This window comes from Mustela nivalis (genome assembly GCF_964662115.1).
Source record: "Mustela nivalis genome assembly, chromosome: 6".
NCBI lineage: Eukaryota > Metazoa > Chordata > Mammalia > Carnivora > Mustelidae > Mustela > Mustela nivalis.
Genome location: NC_139025.1, coordinates 61,016,411 through 61,029,454, shown reverse-complemented (window position 1 = coordinate 61,029,454; position 13,044 = coordinate 61,016,411). Strand labels below are relative to the sequence as shown.

At 40.9% G+C, this 13,044-nt stretch overlaps 1 long non-coding RNA gene across 1 annotated transcript in view; it reads left to right on the top strand.

The window, feature by feature from the left end:
* The window catches only part of LOC309868235, a 54,580-nt gene extending 41,784 nt beyond the window's left edge, over positions 1–12,796 (top strand). Inside the window, exons 5-6 of the long non-coding RNA XR_014313592.1 lie at positions 3,514–3,619; positions 12,152–12,796. This is a non-coding gene — a long non-coding RNA (uncharacterized lncRNA). The remainder of the gene's footprint in view (positions 1–3,513; positions 3,620–12,151) is intronic.
* The last annotated feature ends 248 nt before the right edge of the window (positions 12,797–13,044 follow it).

Here is a 13,044-nt window from a genome sequence, read left to right as displayed (position 1 = left end):
AGGGGGATCTGTGACACCCACCTACCCTCCAAGGGGCACTGCCTTAGAAAGCTCATGTGGAAGCAGCCAGTGGGCATGAAGGTTCAGCCATGAATGAATGGGAATGCCAATTTGAGGTCTCTGTCTTGCTCAGCATGGCCTGTTACACCTTCACTGGGCAGGGATATGGGGTGATGGTCAGGAGATGAAACCCTGGTTTAGGTGGCCAGGATTTGGTCCCGACTCCCACCCTTTAGAAGTTATGTCCTCTTGGGCAAGGTACCCCAACTTCTTCGTGGGCATGGTTTTATTCATCTTAAAATAGTCACCTCAGAAGTCTGTTGTGATTTTGTAGATTCTTAGGGAGTTTCTGGTGATCTAAATAGCAGAATTACAGAATGAAAGACTAGTAAGTTTGACTACATAAAAATTAAAGTCATTGCAGGACTATAATTATCATAGATAAAAAATAATATAAAATGGTACATTTATTTTAAAATAATCCAGCAGGGCAGAAGAAGAGAGGTGATAGAGGCATGGTGATAAATGAATTGAGAGTGTGTGTATTTTTATAATGCTGGGTATTTAGTCCATACAAATTTATTAACCTATTCTCTTTATTTCTGTATGTGTTTGAAATTTTCTGAAATTAAAAAAAAAATACCATGGACAGTATCAAAAGAATAAGGACAAATTAAGGGAAAAAATATTTGTAAGCATATCATGTTAAGGGGCCAATTTCCCCTAATACATAAAGAGGCCATACAAGTCAATAAAAGAGACCAACAAACCAACATTTCAAAAAAATAAAATGAACACAATTAAGAAAAAAGGAAAAATATATCAAGTAATGACTATTTTTATACAATATTACATATACTTAAACTTTATATTACATTCTAATTTATTTAAAGAAATATTAAAATTTAATATGTATTTAGTATATGTAAATAAATATTTAAATTTATATTTACTTTATAAGTCTTATATTTTTACAGTATAAGATCATTATATTTAAAATATATCAAGTAATGCTCATTTTATTCATAGTAGGAGAAAATACAAATTAGAAACAATAGTGAAAAATCCATTTTTGATCTAGCAAATTGGCAAAGATCAAAAAGTTTGATAAGACATTGAGGGTAAGAGTATAAGATAATATAACTTCTTTGGAGAGCAATTTTATAGTATCTGTGCAAATTTAAAATGTACCTTCTTTTTAACCCATCAGGCCTTTGCCCACAAATATATTCACACATGAGTTCAAAACAAACCATATAAGGATATTTGATGTAGTTGATTGTAATAGCAAAAGATTTGCAACATCTACATGTCTGTTAGGAAGGAATTGGTTAAATAAATTATAGTACGTCTACAGAATGGAATATTAAGAGGTAGTTAAAAAGAATGAGGCAGCTCCGTAATTTGAGTTGATCTCTAATGCATTCAATATGGAAAAAAAAGGGGGGGGAGTAGAAAAGTAGAAGAATATGTGCCTGTGTAAAAAAATATATCCATATGTTTCCATATGCACAGAATAAGAATCTGTAGAAGGACATAGAAAAGCCCACTTACAGTGGTGCCTCTCCCAGGAGAGGGGAGATGAGGTGGACGAAGATACAGGCAGAGGAGGGAGTCTTACTCTTGACTGTACATTCAGTTTCTCTAAACTTTTTTTTTTTTTTTTTTACTGTGGGCATGTATTAGCTAGTCACAATGTATTTTTTACGTATAAATGCTTAGAATTGTGTTGGCCTATATTAAATGCTCAATTTTATCTACTCATATTGTGACTATTTTTACTCCAACCTTATCTTCCACTATGCCACTGCACATACCTTTTTGCAACCCAGAGCGAATCATAACCAGTCCCCAAATGTGCTCTGTGTTTTGCTGTTTCCATACTTATATTCATGTGCTTACCTCCTCTTAAAAGGTCCCTCTTCCATCTTTACCTGTTGTAATTCTACCTACCCTTCAAGGCCCAATTCAATTCAAATACCACCTCTTCTTATATTATATATTTGCTAGGTTATCTTGAGAAATTTATGTATTTGCCTCAGCCTTGGTTTTCACGTCTGTTAAATGGGTGGTAATAATAGAAGTTGTAGGGATGCCTGGGTGGCTCAGTTGGTTAAGCGGCTGCCTTTGGCTCGGGTCATGATCCCTGCGTCCTGGGATCGAGTCCCGCATCAGGCTCCTTACTCCGCCAGAAGCCTGCTTCTCCCTCTGCCTCTGCCCATAAATACTTGCCACTCTGCTTGCCTGTATTTTCTCGTGTCTCTCTGACAAATAAATAAATAAAATCTTAAAAAATAATACTAATAGAAGTTGTAAGGATTAAATGTGATAAGGTAAGTAAATCTATTCACAAATTTATGTAGTTCTTGGGTTACCTATTTTCTACAGACACAGTGATATGCACTAGGGCTAGAACCATGAAAAAACTGACAGTATCCCTTCCCTCATGCAGCTCACTGTCTAGAAAGGAAATTTCCATTCTGTTGCTAAATACTATGGCAACTGGGATTACGGGCTGTGGAAGTGCAGAGAAGGGGCACCCACCCAAAAGAGACAAACCCTCAGGGAAGAAGTGGTTGAGTTGGAAATCAGAAACAAAATATGATTTTAACTGTGAGTAACCCCAAAGAAATTGTAGGCAGGGAGAAGCAGAAAATTGAGAAAGATTAGTCTTGGCACTTCTCATGCTTGTGACCATCTTGAGTCATTGGTCTCCATGTTTCTGATAATGAAAGGCAACCCACAGAAAAGAAACAGTGTTCCTCCTGCTCTTTAGCCCGGAAAGCTTTCAAGGGTGTAGTTTTTCTGTTGCCCCAGTCCTGTCAACCTTTGTGAAACCAAGCCCTTCCTGCTATAATCCAGAAAAACAAAGTTCTTTACTGAAGAGTTAGGCAGTTCTCTAAATAGTATTGTAGGGAGAAATAAAAATTTAATTTAGATGTTCCCTTGTACTGACCAAAGGCCACAGCCTTCCAGAATTAGGGGTGCCAAAGGATAGTGCCTCTCCAGCCTGCTAAACTGTTCACTTCTGCCACAGGTGTCCTCCCAATCTAGTTCCCTCTCCCTGGCCTCATCTCCCTACCCCAGCCCCCATCTCAAAACTTTCTTCAAGACTCCCGGTTAGGTGATCCCCGCTGTTCTCTCTGGGAGCAACTATCGCTCACCCCTCAGGAGGAAGCTGCTTCTGGCACTTCTAGCACTTCTAAACTGAAGCAAAGCCTCAGGTTTGATCTAGATATGAGCCGAAGTTCTGAACTCAGTCTATAGCATCCAGAGAAATATTTTCATTCCCTAAAGAGAATGTAATGAGAGTATAGTCCTCCCCACTGGTGAAAAATATGTCACTGGTAAAGTAAATGCAAAGTGTAACAATAATCATTTACCTTATGAGACTAATTATCCACAAAGGAAAGAATATTTCTCCTATTAGCTTGGTTTGGTCTTGACCTTTAGGCACCACTGCTACCATCAACCCCAACTATCATTGTGCTGAGAAACATTTTCCTCTTACAGCTGAAACCTGACAGCTTTACAAGAGCAACCACTGGAGCTAGCTGGAAGAATAAATTATAATAATACTTAATAAGATCTCTTGGACTCAGATATCCTTCTGGTGGAGGTAAGGAAAAAGTTTGCCAGTTTATATAGCCACTATATAAATTGAATTTCTCTTTCAAGAATTTGTGTGGTTTACCTTTTTCAGGATGAAGCTCTCCCCATCCACACACACACCGCCCAGAAACAAAAACAGAGAGAAAACAAAGAACTCTGAGTCAAAAATGAAATTCCGTGATTCTTCAGAGAATTGTAGGGTAAACGCAAGTGTCTCGCCATGGCCTCTGCAACCATGCCCAGTTGAAACAGTAGGCAAGAGAAGCTATCATTAGTTTTGATCAAGTAGCCATGAACTGGAAATGTGACTGGGTTCAACAGCACAAAGAATCACCTGGCGACCCAGTGGCACCTACTAGACAACCCCAGGACCTAGTTTCCCTCTAGAGGAGGGTCAAGTCCAGAGCCTCTCTGAGCATGTGCATGGCAAAAGATTTATGCTGCCCTCTGCTGGTGAGCAGCTCTCCTGTAAATTTTTTACAAGGGGAAGGGGGGACCTGGGTAGGTTGACTACTACCCCATTTCCAGCCCCATTTCTGGCAGCCTCAAAGAGAAGTAATCAACTAAATTTAGAAGTTGAGGGGGGTGGGGCTGAAGTGAGAGTGGAGTAGGGGGAGAATATAGGACAGAAAAGCAGAAAGACCACACACCAGTGATATGTCACTATTAGAATCTAATATAGCACACTGGGTTCATCTGTGTATTTGCTTTGTAGAGGGAAATTTTCATTCGGACTCTTATTTGACATTTGAGTTACTTAGTACTGAATGCATTCAGAAAATGCATTTCACTAATGCTTCCCTAATTCATAGGGGCTGCTGTTTTACCAGTCACCATGATCCTTAATCAGTGTAGTTGTATAGCATGTAGATGGTCTATAAAAGTGCTTAATAAAAATCATTTAATTCTAAATTACATGAGTGCACTTAACCCTAAAGATATTAAAACTGATTGTTTGATGTATTGCCATGAGTAGGCAGAGATTCAAAAATAAAAGCTTCCTGCACCTAAATCAAAGAGCACCGAGCTCATAGCCACTCGGTACAAGCACATGCATCAGTGTCATGAAGCTGGGCTATGATAAACTCACCCATTTTAGGCTTTTAAACTATAAATATGAAGTACTTGAATTTGATCAGCGACGAGATACATAAGTGAGTTTTTCCAAGCAAAGTACTGTATGTGACCTGATAGCCTGTTAGAAGCCTGTGGAGATCACCTGTTGCTTATTTGCTGACTTGGTGAGTGCACCAGTGGGGCCAGCCGCTGGCGTGATATGCTATCTATGCTAGTCTAGACTCCAGCCTAGGGGAGGTCTGGGGTGAGCAAATAGGAAAGAGTGATTTTCACTGACTGCATTTTTACCCTTGGATTTTCCTTGTAACAATATTTGAACTTGCCTCACTCACGTAGTACCTACCTCAGCACAATACCATGTCTGTGAGGAAACTTTAATCAGTCTTGACCATGGATCAGAATGAATTTTGGAGGGATAGATCAGTCAAAAGTAGAACCACCACTCGTTTTATTTCTTCATTCCTAGTTCAATATTTTCTATCCATTAAGGACATATAACTACATGATGATAATTGATTTCTGCTATATATCCTGTCTTAGGGGACATGCCCCATAGTTGCAGGGCATCGAGGCTAAGCTGGCCTCAAAAGAAGCTGGCCTCAGTGAGCCTTGAAAAGGTTGCCTTACCTATTGTTTCATTTTATTCTCTAAGGACAGCATCTTACAGATGGTGTGGTGTTTGCCTACTGATCTCTCTCCTTCACTGACTCTTGGTCTAAGGCAGTGTTATGTGAGACCTGTGTTGGTAGATCACTCTGAGCCCTCAGACAGAAGTACTTCCCAAGGCCTCACAGGCAGGAAAGGGCGTTAGTAATGGAGGGCACTCAGAGCGAAAGACTCAACAATGAAATCAGTTGTGGCTGGACATTCAGCAACAGAAGTAACTGACCTGAAATGTGAGGGGGTGGCCATGCTGTTAGGCCCGTAATGTCTCCAGTTGTGCCACCAAAGCTATACTACCCATAAGCCCATTGTACCAGCACTGGGATAACAGAGATGAACTGATTTCATTGTTGAAAAGGTGGCTATCTGCAAGCCGAAAGGAGAGTTCTCACCAGAAACCACTCTGGATCAATGCTGGCACCCTGAACTTGGTCTTCCAGCCTCCAGAACTATAAGAATGTGAGTTTCTATTGTGTGAGCCCCCAGTCTATGGTATTTTGTCATGGCAGCCCAAGCTAAGAAGCATGCCCTCCCATAGTTCATCCAAGTGTTTTTTCCCAGATCTCTTTATCCCACATCTTAAAAATCTTAAAAAGCTTTCTTTTTAGGCTCTTGACCAACGAGGCAAGCCATTTGCTACTACCCATGACTCTATTAATATTCTTATATTAAGCCACTTCTCTTTCTACACACAGTAGAGGCCCAAAGTTCTGTATATTGGGAGGATTTCCCCTGAGCATTCTCTTCTAGGATGGTATGTGAGTAGGACTCTCTAGTAACCATCATTTTTTGGCTTGTACCAATATACTAGGTGATACATCCATGAACCAAGCTTGTCCTTTTGTTCCTCTTTTATGACTTGGTCATAAGGGAGCCCTTCCATGAACTGAGGGAGAAGTTCTGGTGCAACATTGGTGAATGACCTGGGTTCTGGGTTAACTGCTGTTATGAGCTTACTTATGCACTCCAGCCCTGCTCATACCCATTCTTAGATATACCACTTCCATCTTATAATAGAGCTCTTTTGCGTCCTTGTGATGTGGTGCTTCTGACAAAACCCAGTTTAACTCTTGCCATGGGGTCAGTTTATATCCCATGGTTTTTATCTCCACCAGGACCTAGTTGCACACCAGGAGCTGGTTTTATTTTATTAAAAAATTTTTTTTAATTTATTTATTTGTCAGAGAGAGAGAGAGAGCACAGACAGACAGAGTGGCAGGCAGAGGCAGAGGGAGAAGCAGGCTCCCTGCCGAGCAAGGAGCTCGATGTTGGACTCGATCCCAGGACACTGGGATCATAACCTGAGCCCAAGGCAGCCGCTTAACCAACTGAGCCATCCAGAAGTCCCCAGGAGCTGGTTTTAAATGGTATGGAGTTCTGTGCAATAGCTGGCATGTCCTTGCTCTATAATCCTAGAGATCTACATTACAAATCTTTATTGGTGGTTGCCATGAACTCCACATGGTATCTTTCCCAACTATAAATACCATAGTGTCTGCTGTGTTGTTTGGCCCAAGTGGAAGAATTGCTTGCATCTCAACCCAGACCTGCTTTAGAGCCTTTACTCCTCTGGCCTCACTCAAAACTGGCAACCTTCTATGTCATCCAGTACATGACTGTTGCCGTATCCCCACATTATGCAATATCCTGACTCCAGAACCCAAAGAAGCCTATCAAATGTTTTGCTTCTTTTTTAGTGATAGAAGGTACAAGATGCTATGATTGTCCTTTACTTTTGGAAGAGATATAATGGCATACTCCAGACTATTGGGTCCCTAAAAACATTACTAATTGGATGGGCCCCTGAATTTTCAGAGTATATTTCTCACCCTCTGGGTTGCATTTGTTTTAACTAATTCTACAATTATTTGCTCCTTTTTTTTTTTTTTTTTGCTACTTTTTACTCAAATGGTCTTGTTAATAGGATGTCATTAACATAGTGAAACATTATTATGTTCTGTGGAATATCCTGGTTTTCCAGGTATTTTCAGATTATCAGAGAGGGCAGGAGGGTTAACATAACTCTGGGCCTAGATGGAAATGTACACCATTATTTGTCCCACAAGAATGCACACTATGTTGATCCCTGTAGCCAAATCTCTGGCTTCATAGCATGTACCCAAAGCTGTGTTAGTCTCTCCCAGCAAAGACACCATATCTGACATAGTAGCTGCACTTGAGACTGCTGTTCGGTTGAGTTTGCCATAGTCCACTGTCATCTTCTAGAATTCATCCATCCATCCATCTATCTATCTATCTATCTATCTATCTATCTTGAGCCAGACTCGGGGATATGATGGGGATCACTGCCCCTGCATCCTTTATGTCTTTAAGGGTGACACTAATCTCTGCCATTCCCCCTCCCCCAGGATGTGATAATACAGTTGATTAATAGCTTGGCAGTTAGGGAAGCAGGTTAGAGGTTTCCGCTTGGCCTTTCCAACTATGATGGATCTTACTCCACTAAAGAATGAACCAAAGTCAAGTTTCTTCCAAATGCCAAATATGTTCATTTCAAATAAACATTCAGTGACCCACAAAATGACTGCTGGCTAGATCTTGCTCTGTTGGTCCAGGATTCTATTCTTTTTTCTGGGCTTAATACATTCCCCACTAATAAGAAGGTTTTTTGAACACTTCAGGTCTCCAGGTATCGGTGTCTACTCAAATCCTGTATCCAGCTGTCACTGAAATATCTCTGTATTCCTCATCCTCCACTCTACAGTTACCCTAGTAAATGGTCATAGGTCTCACTGGGGAAGGACTAGGGGAATCATTGAACCTACCAGCTGTGACGATGCAGGGTCATCATCTCTCATTCAGTGAATGGATTTAGAGTCTGGAAACTGGCTCAGGTCCAGAAACTAGGCAGAGGATTGTGGTTTGGTTTTGTTTTATGGGGACGACTGCTGTCATTCATTCTTTATTTCCTTTGAGTATATAAATTAAGTAAGGCCCTTGTCAGCTGACATCTATCCTGCCCTTGGGAACACCATGTTCTTTTTTTTTTTTTTTTTTTTAAGATTTTATTTATTTATTTAACAAAGAGAGTTCACAAGTAGGTAGAGAGGCAGACAGAGAGAGAGAGGAGGAAGCAGGCTCCCTGCTGAGCAGAGAGCCAGATGCGGGGCTCGATCCCAGAACCCTGGGATCATGACCTGAGCTGAAGGCAGAGGCTTAACCCACTGAGCACCCAGCTGCCCCATGGGAACACCATGTTCCATACTTTTCTGAGTGTCACTCTCTGCCAGCTGCTGCTCTGATGTGACTGCTCATTACCTTTGTGTTCACCGTACTTTTAACAGTTAAGTGCCACCATCTACCCTCTCTATTTTCAGAATACAATTAGCCCCATTCTACTATCACCAGTGTTGTAATAAATTTCTTACGGTGAGCTATGGCCTACAGAGGACAACCATCACTGGGCTTCTCAACAATGCTGGTAGTCTCCTCATGAGCACATTCCTTGTCACTTTGGCAAACACAGTGTCCCCCAGGCCCTGTCTGTCAGTGCTGATTTCCAGTCTTATATAGTACATCTGTTCTGACATACCTATTTCTCTGTGACTTTTTATTCTATCTGTGATGGACTTCTTTCCTCTAATATGGGATATTGCTTTCTCTAGGCTTCCTACACGCCTATTAGCACTGACTTCTGGGTTGTTGCCGAATTAAAACCTGTGTCCCAGCAAGTATTCTTATAAACTCTTAAACTCTTCTTTATCTAACTTTACATTTCACCTCCTTTCATCCAGAATCTTTAGGATCCAATCCCATAACACTGTCCTGGCTTCTGCCAATAGATTTGTGGGTCAATCCACAAATTCCTTCATCATATAATCCCTTTCCTCCCTTACAGTCCCAGTACTTCCATGGCTGAGTGGTGTTGTGACTTGATCCTAGCTGTTGGGCTGGTAGCCAGGAGGGAGGTAGGCATCGATCCTGAGGAGGACTTATATGATTTACCAAGCAGAGACCTTGGCATCATCCTCAGGTGAGGGGCAAGACACTAGTGGCCCTTGTCAGGGAAGAGTGGTTCCCTTCTGAAGATCTAGAGAATTCAGACTCACCTGTGGTTTTAAAGTTCTTGGGTGCAGTGGTGTAGGTGTCAAATCCCAGGATTCCACTCCCCAGTCAGGGAGACTTGCTAGGGTTAAGAAATCAACCCTTTCTGTGACTCTTCTGTTTAGATGAAGTCCTGGTTTGACCCTCAGCATTTTCGTCCCCTAGCTATAATAAATGAGAAACTAAATAGAGCCATGAAGGCCCTGTGACTTTCATACTTTGCCTTAAATTGGTGATTAGCTATACTTTTGCCTCTCATTGTCTTTGTCAAATATATAGTAGTAATACCCAGCAGCAGTCAATCAATTCCATAGTCCTTAGGAGTACTTTTCTTGGTCCTCTCAAACACCTGTGGTATTGTCCCAGTCAGTACATGCCCTTCTGCTGGCATCTCGTCTGGTTCACTACCTGTAAGAGTACTAATAACTGCACTAAGGTGATGTGTCAGCGTCTATCAGTTCTCCCCTTACCACCAGTTGTGGGGGCCACCGGTTGGACAGTACAGAAGCCAGCCTCACAGTCCCATCTTACAGTCCATTTTCTAGGATCATTCTTATGCCACCTGTCCTAGGTCGGTCCCTGAGAACCAAACCGGGACACAAATTTGCTTGCAAGATGTTTACTGGGGAAATTTATTGAAATAGCATGTAAAAAGTGCAGGAAGCAGAAACAGGGAGAAGGACAAATGGAACTGCAATGAATATAGTTGCAGTACAGACTTCAAGCAATCCCATAAAAAGTGCTATTGCTGGGGTGGTCCTTCAGAGTGATCCCAAATTGAGGCAAAAGGACCAGGTTTTCATACCACTGCACTTGGGAGGGGGTGTCACATTGGGCAAGACAGCTTCTTCTGGCTAAGTCAGGATTTCTCCACAGTGGTTCTGTTGCTGTTTTGGACTGGATAATTCCTTGGGAGAGAGGCTGTCCTGCATTTTAGGATGTTCAGCAACATCCCTGGCCTACTAAATTTCAGTAGCACTCTCCTCCTCACCTGCTTCCCCCTTCAGGATGCCTCTCAGTATTACCAAATATCTCCTGGGGACATAATTATCCCCAGTTGAGAGCCACTGAGCTGAGGGCATTTCACACAAAGAATGTAGTTGTGAGCCATTAGCAGTCAAAACCTCTGAAAGCAGAGGTACCAGGGCCTGGGCCCTGAAGGTGGAATCCAGGCAGGAGGCCACAGCATTGAACACATGTCCTCTGTGATGTCAACTACTAAATAAAGGCAGGAGGAAAATATATATACTTTAAATAATGCAAGCTTTCAATACTTTTATACTCGAATCTTTGATCTATTTAACATTTATTTTAGGGATGATATAAAGTAGGGCTTTCATTTTGTGTTTTCAAAAGTTACAGTTAATTATCTAGTATTTTTAATTGAATAGGCCACCATTTCCTTGCTAACTTGAAACGTCTCTCGTCATACTGTAATTTCCAGTATACCAGTATACACATGGGTCTGTTGTTGTTTTTAAGACATTTATTTGGGAGAGAGAAAGAGAGCAAGCAAGCAAGCAAGAAGAGCAGAAGGAGAGGGAGAGGGACAAAGGTGCTCAGTGCGGGGCTCAGTGCAGGGCTCAATGAGGGGCTCAGTGCAGGGCTTGACTCCAGGATCATGATCTGAGCCAAACTCAGACGCTTAACCAACTGAGCCACCCAAGCGCCCCCACAAGGATCTGTTTTTCGACTTCCCATTAGGTTCTGAAGATCCACATGTTCATTTTGGTATCAATACCCTGCTATTTTAAAATTATGAAGTTATTTTTCCTTTTCAGTGTAGGTATTGTTCTTCCTCAGAACTACTGGATGATAATCACCCATTTATTCTTCCAGATAAAACTTAAAGTGAACTTGTAAATCCCCTGATCTTCAAAAATGATGATTTGAATGTTTACTAAAATTGCACTAAATTTATAGGATAATTTAGAGAGTGGTGGTAACTTTACAACATGAAGTTCTCCCCTCTAGGAACTTGGTATTTCTGTCCGGTAACCCAAATTTTCATTTTATATACTTCAGTAACATTCTATAGAATGTTCTATTCTATAGAATGTTACTGAAAAATATGTTTTTATTGTTTATCTGTTATTTTTAATGAATTTTATTTATTTATAGAGAGGGTGGTGGGACGGAGCAGAGGGAGAGAGAGAGAGAAACTTAAGCTGACCCCATGCTTAGTGTGGAGCAGATGCAGGGCTAGATCTTATGACCCCGAGATGACTTGAGCCAAAATCAAGATACTTACTTAACTGACTGAGCCACCGAGGCACACCGGAAGAGTGCCTTTTAAAAAGAAGGTCTCTGATATTTTTTACCACTAAGTTTGATGTTTATGGTTCTTTTCAGATAAATGCTTTTTATTGTTTTATAAACTTCTTCCCTTCTTCTTCTTCTTCTTGTGAGCTCTACACCCAGTGTGGGGCTTGAACTCATGACCCTGACATCAAGAGTCGCATACTCTGCGGACTGAGCCAGCCAGGGCTTATCCTATAAATATAACTGCTTTTCCTATAAATATAGCTTCTGTTTCTAGCTTCTTAAAGATTTATTAGTTTATTAGGGTTTTTAATAAGAATGGATATTGAATTTCATCAATTGCCTCTGAGATATTAATTAATTAATTAATTAATTATTGACTAAAAGGTAGCTGGCAGAATGTCAGTCATCTGAGGGTAGAAAAATACTGAGCATTACTTTGGAACATTAATTACCTTTCTGTCTTTCTCAGATCCCTACTAGGTATAAACTCCCCAGTATGAAAGTACATGCTCTCCAACCTGAATACTAGCAAGAACACATGCTCGGGAAGGATAGAGAAATCCACTATGTTCCTGCTTGAGGGCAAAGAAACTCCAAGAGATGCAGATAGGAACAGCCTCAGCCAGAGATACAGAAAAAGAGCCAAGTCGCAAGTATACTGGGTCTGTAGGCCAGAAAAGAGTCACCAGATGTAGTGGACCTGAATGTGTTTAATCAGGGCATTAAATAATGCATCACATATGCAGACACATGTAGTTTAACTCCCCAAATAAGTAAACTTCAAATCTCCAGTTCCTCTCCTAATTCTTAGAGCCCATTGCTTGGAGAAAATGAACTATCTTAGAAATTGAGTTTAAAGACAGCCCTCTCAAGGAAATAATGAATTAAAAAGTAGACTTTCAGGTAAACAAAGTAGATAAGATCTATGTGGGTATCACTAACCCATCTGGTAGTTGAAACCCACATTTGTTTTCTTTGATCGTTTGTTTGAAACGCAGGTCTTTATTGTCTTGATAACAGTCCACTTGGCTTTTATATTGCATGCCGGTACTTAATAACCTTGTCTTTTTCTATGATTGGGTTATACAGAGTTTCCAAAACAAACAAACATTAAAAGCAGTTATATTTATAGGATAAGCAAGTGTCTTTATTCTCTCTTGTATTAAAAATGCAAGCCAGCCGGGGTGCCTGTGTGGCTCAGTGGCCTTCGGCTCAGGTCATGATCTCAGGTTTCTGGGATTGAGCCCCGCATGGGACTCTCTGCTCAGCAGGGAGTCTGCTTCCCCCTCTCTCTTTCTGCCTGCCTCTCTGCCTACTTGTGATCTCTCTCTCTGTCAAATAAATAAATAAAATCTTTAAAAA